The sequence below is a fragment of the Cupressus sempervirens genome, chromosome 9 (genome assembly GCF_028749045.1).
Source record: "Cupressus sempervirens isolate cs-2001-9-10 chromosome 9, ASM2874904v1, whole genome shotgun sequence".
Lineage (NCBI taxonomy): Eukaryota > Viridiplantae > Streptophyta > Pinopsida > Cupressales > Cupressaceae > Cupressus > Cupressus sempervirens.
Genome location: NC_143126.1, coordinates 790,107,198 through 790,115,520, shown reverse-complemented (window position 1 = coordinate 790,115,520; position 8,323 = coordinate 790,107,198).

The window sequence follows — 8,323 nt, the reverse complement described above, 5'->3', positions numbered from 1 at the left end:
TCCTATCTTTACTTTTAATTTCATTATCTGCTACTCTTAGTCCTCATACCTTTATTTGATTTTCCTACTTCTTCTCTACTTCTAACTTCAATATGTGCTCCTAGTTCTTCTTTATCTAATTCTTTCACTACCACTTCTACCTTCACTCCTAGTTTTTGAATTAAAAGTAGCCAAAACTAGGGGGCTGACCCTTTAACAACAAACTGACTTACTATTAGTAGATAACCATTAAACAAAACTACCCCTTACCACTTAGTAAAACAAAAATAAGGTTTCGATCCATAATTAAAAGAGTATCAGTAGGCCTAACATACATACTACTTGTGTAAAAACCATAAAAGCTATAGTAATATATAAAAAAAGGTTAAAATTAGAAATTTTGAGATTAACTATTATAAACAACAACTAAAAAAAAGAAAATTCTTTCATACCTCTGTCAGTGGCTGTGAGCTAGCCACAGTTGCGACCACTCCACTATCAATAGACTGTCACAAATGACGAGGTGTGTCTGACATCATGAGTTGCATGTCATACAATACACATTACATCTAACATGAAATGTAAAATAAATATAATCAAATGAATTAAATTAACATGAAACAAATGTACTTGTGTGAAGCTCGCATGATGTCTATGCTCCGAGTCTGTGGTAAAGGTTGAGGGTCCTGTGGAGAACTAATGCACATGCATAATTTTTTTTGTCAATCCTTAATATGATTACATAATAAATATATGTATTAATTAAAATGATTAAATCGATACATACCTCAAGACTCATGGAAGGGACAAAAAATGGGCCTAGAGGATCGCCACTAGGCCCAACAACACTCTGACCCTGAATTTTGAACAATTTCAATAGATGCTAATTAATTAATCATTCCCTATACATATGAAATGTGATCAAAATAGTAAATTATAATTGTAATTTACCTGTGTGTCAATGCCAAATGTGTCATTCAGGAAATGATCGCTGACAAGCCCATCATCTGCACCATCTCTAGCATGATTGCCAAATGTGCATAGGGATCCGCATGAAGTGCACATATGAACATGATGCACAAAAGGCTCCCCCTCAACTAATGGGCTTGTAGAATGGATGAGGGTCTACATCAAAGCATTAATGGTACCTCGAGTGCTAGCCTCTACATTTTCCTTCACAACTAAAGGAATAGTCATATGCTTGCACTATGGCTTGACCATAGGCTCCCTAACTACATTAGGGTCACAACGTGCTCCCAACCTCTCAAATGATGACCCCCCACCTCTACCCTAGGAGTCTAATATATCAAAACAATTGGGGATCTCCCCAAGGAAAAACTCACAATATAATTTCTTCAAAAAATACATGGGGACCTCGTGATTGTTGCAAGGAGAGGCATCAAAAACCATCCACCATCTATCCCAAAAATTATTTATAATAGCATCATGTATGCACCAATGGATGGGGAATCATTTAGTACCCTCTCTAATAGTATTTTGCTCAGTGATTTTTCTAAATAATGCACATATACTACCTTTTGGTATTTCTTTTTTTTTAACATCTTCATATGAAAATTTATTTGCATAAAATCTTTTTTGTTCATCCCTCTTAACTCGCCAAATATCTAACTGACCACTAACTGAGGCTATCTGGGTATTAATGGATTCAAGGGATGATGCCAATTGAGCCCTCATTGGATTGGTTTGTCTGGATTCTTTCAACTGAGCAATGAATCTTTCTAATTCACTTTTTCCTCTCACTATTTCATTTATTATATTTTTTTGTGTGCCTAGTGGAGGTCTTGCAATTGGTTCAGGTTGTGGAATTTGTTGTTCTTCTTGAGGAGGGTTTTGGTTTTGAGGTTCTTGAGGGTTTTGATGCTCTTGTGGATTTTCTGGTTGATTATGGACATTTCCTAATAAAAAATCAATTGAAATCCAAATAAATAAAAAAATCTAAATGAAATTTGTAAAAACCCTACAAAACAATATAAAAAACCTACAAAACAATATGAAAAACATATCAAACAATGCAAATTTAGGTTTGTATCACTTATGGAATCATCGTGGGTGCACTTGTGGTCTTGGATTTTGACAACGAGGAGGCATTTTGGCAAATGGTGGTGAAAATTCTATGTTTCCAACTTGCGTCCGCGCTGCTCGTTGTAGGAGTAGAAGAAAATACTAATGAAAATGATGGGCTACGAGTCTATAGCCCATCATATACACTTTTTATGTTTTGGTAATAGTGCGTACATGCTATAGCACGTGCGTGCTATTTAAAATAGGGAAAAAAAACTACTTGTCACCTTTTTTGCACCACAAGTTAGTGCATGCACCCTTAGGGGAACATGAACATCACATAGTATCATGAGCACTTTTTTCATTTGGTGAAGTATATTCTATAGTACAACCATGATCAACTATTTAGAACCCAAAAAATTGTGATGGGTTTGAAACTTGAGATTTATAGTAAGGTCGAGATGCAAGAACTTGAAACAATGGACTTTGCATTGCGTAAGGCTCTTAAGTAGGAGAAAATATTGAAGGATGAGACCTCATCTAAATCCATCAGCCAAAATTATAAGAATAAGTTCTCAGATAACAAAGGATATCAAGATAACAAGGGGTGCCAGGATGATATGTATAAGGGAAATGGGAAGAAACAACAGATCAAAAATATGGAAAAAGGATAGGAGGGTTTTAATAGGAACAAAGGGAACTGGAATGGAAACAAGAACCTGAATAATAAAAACAACAAAAATGGAAATGATAAAAGTGAAAGGAACTAGAATAACAAGAATGACCAAAATAGAAATGATGATAGGAAGGGTGCTAGAACTAGATGCATTTTGTGGTAGTAATCACTTTGCTGCTAAATGCCTACAGTGGTCAAATAGGAAGGAAATTCCATCACAGCATCACATACATGTTGTAGTTGATCATTAGCAAGTAGACTTTCAAGCTACACCTAATTTGGAAGAAGAAACCCCACCTCATTTAGAAGATTATACAATCTTAATGGAATTTAGCGATGTGTTTCTAGATGGTTTTCCAGAACTACCTCCAAAAAGGGAGTTTAATTTTTCTATTGATTTGGTACCAAGGGCTAAACCTCAATCAAAGGTTCCTTACTGCATGACTTCCATGAAGATGTATGAGTTAAACACTCAATTAGAGGAACTCTTAGACAAGGGTTTTACTAGACTGAGTGTATCACCTTAGGGAGTGCATGTAATCTTTGTCAAAAAGAAGGATGGTACCTTAAGGCTATGCATTGATTATAGTATGCTGAATAATGTTACCATAAAGAATCAGTATCCTTTACCCTGTATTGATGAATTGTTTGGTCAAATGAAAGGAGCTACCATCTTCTCAAAGATAGATCTAAGATCTGGATATCACCAACTTTGAATCAAGGAGGCGAACATATCCAAAACAACATTTAGAACAAGGTATGGGCATTATGAATTTGTTGTCTTTTCTTTTGGACTAAAAAATGCCCCTTCAACTTTCATGAACTTGATGAATAGTGTGTTATGGGATTGTCTTGATAAGTTTGTGGAAATTTTCATTGATGACATACTGATATATTCTAAGACTATGGAGCAACATGAAGAGCACTTATGTATAGTTTTGCAACAACTTAGAGAGAAGAAACTTTTTGTAAAACTCTCAAAGTGCTTATTTTATCAAAGGGAGATCCTTTATTTGGGACACATCTTATCAAAAAATGGTATTGTGCTGGATCCAACAAAGATTAAAGTCATTCTTGAGGGGCCAATTCCTCAAAAAATCAATGAGGTACGAAGTTTAATGGGATTGGTAGGTTATTATAGTAATTTTGTGGAAGGGTTCTCAAAAATTGCAGCACCTATCACTTCCTTGCAGTGAAAGGGAAATTGGTAAGAGTAGACTGAAGCATGTGAGAGAGAATTTCAATTGCTGAAGCAAAAGCTTACATCTTCTCCTATTCTAGTAATTCCATATCCAAATGGACATTTTGTGGTTACAATAGATGCTTCAGGGGATGGACTGGGAGGTATACTTATGCAAGATGATAAGGTGGTTGCCTATGAGTCTAGGAAGCTTAAACAACACAAGGTAAACTATGCACCTCATCATATTGAGTTGGCTACAATAGTACATTCCTTGCAAATATGGTAGTATTGCTTATTAGGAAAACCCTTTGAATTTAAAACTAATCACATGGGGTTGAGGCACATTTTTCTCAACCAAATCTTAATTCTAGATAGAGGTCATGGCTCAAGTTTCTTAATGAATACAATTTTTCCATTGAGTACATAAAAGGGAAGGAGAATAGAGTGGTGGATACACTAAGTTGAATATGAGATATTACCTCTATTACTACTTCTAGAACTCATTTAAGGGAGTTAATTCTTCAATATCTTCCTAGAGATACCCATTACGATTGGGTGAAATCAGTTTTGGATGTGGATTCTTTGGAAGAGAAAACCATAACCCAAAAAATGGTCATCATTTTTTCATGCACGATTAAGAGTAGGTCTTCACATAAGCAAGGAGTTATTTCCTTGCTACACAAGATGTTACATCATTACAAGAAACTATTCGGAAAGAAATAGCATTCCATGTAAGATGAAACCACAAAAAATAAAGACCAAAGAAAATGACACAAAATTCAAAGCACAAGGAGCATTAACTTATGTTCTCTTAGGGTAGGGATCCAAAATAGGTCCTCAACATGATGTAAATTGCACATGATTGGAAACCATGAGTAGTAATGAATGCTTCCCACACAACAAATAGGTACAGAAAAAAAAAAAAGAGTTTTTGGTTGATGGAAGATTGCTCATTGACCTAAGAGTCTCTTGCATGAAATGCCTAAACTCCTACTAGCCAATCACTTGGGTCCTTAAGCCCAATGTCCTAGGCGGGTGATAGCTGACTTAGGTACATGGGCAGCAACCTTTCCTTGTTGTGTCATGAGAAAAGGTGGGTGGGGTCATGTTCCTAGATAGTGAAATCATGTGGGTATATGGTGAGGTAGCCCCTAAGCCTTTTGGGATGGTATTCTCCTTTGTTTTTTCTTTATTTAATTTATATGTTTGGTTTTTTAAATGTACCTTCCCTCCATGTCAAGTACATGTTTATGTGGGGGGATGGGTAAAATGTATTGTTATTATATTTATATTTTGTATATAGGGTAGGACTAGGCAAGAAAAACTATAGTTTATTTTATTTTATTTTATTTTATTTTGCTTGCAAGTAAAAGTATTATGTCACTTTCAAATGCACATGACTTTTATGAAACTAGATTCTAGGGAATATTTGTCTAATTATTTTTATTGACCTATATTAGAGAGTGGATTTTTTCTCCACTCTCATCCAAAATCTAGAGATTTTAATTTGCACTTTCAAGCATGTTTGCTTACGAAATTTTATGCTATGATAACTATTTGATTTGTTTTCTTCATTCAAGCTTTGTAACATGAATCTTGATTTTTTGATAGTCATTTTGGTTTTATTGTTAACATTCTAATGTACATATCTAGATTAATAAATTTATCAAATTCACTTGTAACAATAATTTTAGCACATGTATTACATTTGAACAAGGTCAAATATGGAATACTAATAGATCAATTCTTCCTATCTATAATGGAAATTTAAATGAAATTTCCTATTGAACCAACACATAATGAAATTTCTTTTTATGAAATATCATATTTGGAAGGCACTTTCTTGTATTATTTCATGATTCAAGATGAATATGATTCAATATATGTATAATCATTCCTTGAGTAACAAGATAAATAAATTATCACTTTGCAATGAACCTCTTTTATATTCCAACTATAATACAAGGATACATTAATATTTCCATTCCAATACATCCAAATGCATGATAATGAACTAGGATGAAAATACATATGGTTATCTCCCAATTCCTTCATTGTTCCATACAATCATACTTCACAACAATGTAAATAAGGTGGAGAATTCTACATTACAAATGCAATACACAATTTACAAGATCTCTACCATGCTACATCAAGACATTGGGTAACCCAAACTTCTTATATGAATCCATTGAGAAAAAACCCAAAAAAAAATTTAAACAAGAACCATGGAGGCTCACCTCCCATCCTAGGCCTCATGTAGGCCACCCACCGAGCTAGGAGAACCAAGAATGAAATGGGTGACAATCAAGCTAGCTTACTAATGCATGAACAACACAAGGCACAACATTTAACAACCCCAACCAAGGTAATTACAATTACTCAGAAATGGAATCATGAACATTAGGTGAAGGTGGGATCTCCAAGAGGAGAATTCCATATCAATATAAATCACAAAATTTTGGAATTCCAACATGTCTTTACAAATCATTATCAAAACATACTTAGCTTCAAATAACCTAACTTATTCCTCCAATAACATAATAGCTCAGACTATGGTTTCAATGGAGCCCATACTACATTAAATCTCTCTTCTCTCCAAGAGAAGAGATTCTCAACTACATTGTTGAGCCCAACTAACCCCTTCACATTGCAAGGCTTCTCTTCTTTCCCAAGGGTGAGTGAAGCCTTCACACCCTAAGAACAACATTAATGTGAAAAAAAAGATAACAAAAAAAAGAAAAAAGAAAAATGCAACAATTCATCCACATGAATTCAAAACAATAGAATACAACATTAATCACATTATAAGATTACATTCACACATGAACGTAGATGCAACACCATTATGAAACCTTCAATGGAAGAACAACTCAAGGCATGAAGAACCAACCTTGGTCCAAAGAAATGGCAATGAGAGTTGTTGTAGAGCTTCCTTGTTCTATTTGCTTCCATTCATCCAAACCATAAGTGTCTCTAAGTTTAGAGAGTGGGTGAATAGCCCACTAGTTTGTCACAAGCCCTCTAAAAAGACCTTAACCTCCATCTCACCCACTATCACAATTTTGGCAAAAACATGAATCCCACTATCTCTTTCACTATTTCCCTTTCTAAAAATAAAACTTTGACCAAGTGGGAAGCTGAGGGAAAATTCATGGGCTAAATCAATTTTTGAAATGGTTAAAGAATGTGTTGTTTAGAGGGTCTCCAAAGTTAGCTAGGGACCCAAATGGTCAAATTTAGACCCCTAACATGTTATACTATCATGTGGATGACTTATTTTCACTAAAATAACACATTGGGACCACTTTTAGGTCCTCTAAAGTCTCCATCAAGTTTTAATTCGAAATTCAACTTGATAGTGACCTCGCCTAACACTCTCCCAAGTGGTTTTAACTTGAATACTTAATTTGGATTCAATTTAGGTTAAATGACTTCATGTTCATAAACCCTAAATAACATGTCATCCACACATGGACAATACAAGTGTCAAGTGACATATTATGACACATTACACATCACAATGACATGTGTCTTGTTACACATGAATTTAAATCTATTACAGACATATCATTCATGTTTATGAAATAAAACACATAACAATGAGGTTTTGAATCTTCCAATAGAATCACCTCGGCTATACCATATTCACATAAGTTTGGGCCTTGGTTCTTTGATTAATCTCCATGGTTCAATTTCCTACAAAACAAAATTGAGCATCAGTTGTCCAATGAAAATTTATATAAAGGTATATGTATACATGCTTACAACTAATTAACATTATATAATTGTATTCACATTTAACATGAGTATTAATTATCACAATTTTTCTTTTCTTTCTAATCAAAATCATATGAAATATTTGTAACATCAAAATATCTAAATATGAATAACAAAATTAATTCCTACTTACATTACCAATTTAATATTTTGAACATCATCATGATTCATTTTCTATCATAACAATGAAACACATAATATAGTTCTCTGCAAGATTAACCATAGGATCAATTGTGCTTCACAAGATCAACCACAAGATCAACAAATTGACCAACCTTCTTGGAGGCATCAAATCAACATTAAATCCATAAGATTAATTGTCCTCTAATACCATCTTATGTAGTGCAAGGTAGGAGAATCCCCAAAGGAGATTCCCTAGCCCCCAACAAATAACCACATAAGGGAAACAAAACAACAATGCAATATCTCATACTAATTCTCAACACTTTATTCATAAAATAACTATTTACATGCAATGTGCCTGACTCTAAGGCATTTTGAGTTATGACCAAATACAATAGCAATTACAATAATAGTTCTATAAGATCCCTCAAGATCCAAACCCCAACCCCAAACCTAGCTAGTCCAGATTCACACACTAGTAGAAACCTCCAAGGAAGATCTAAACTTTTGCTCGCAAGCTCACCAAGAAATCTCCTTATTTCTCAAGCCTCAACTACTAG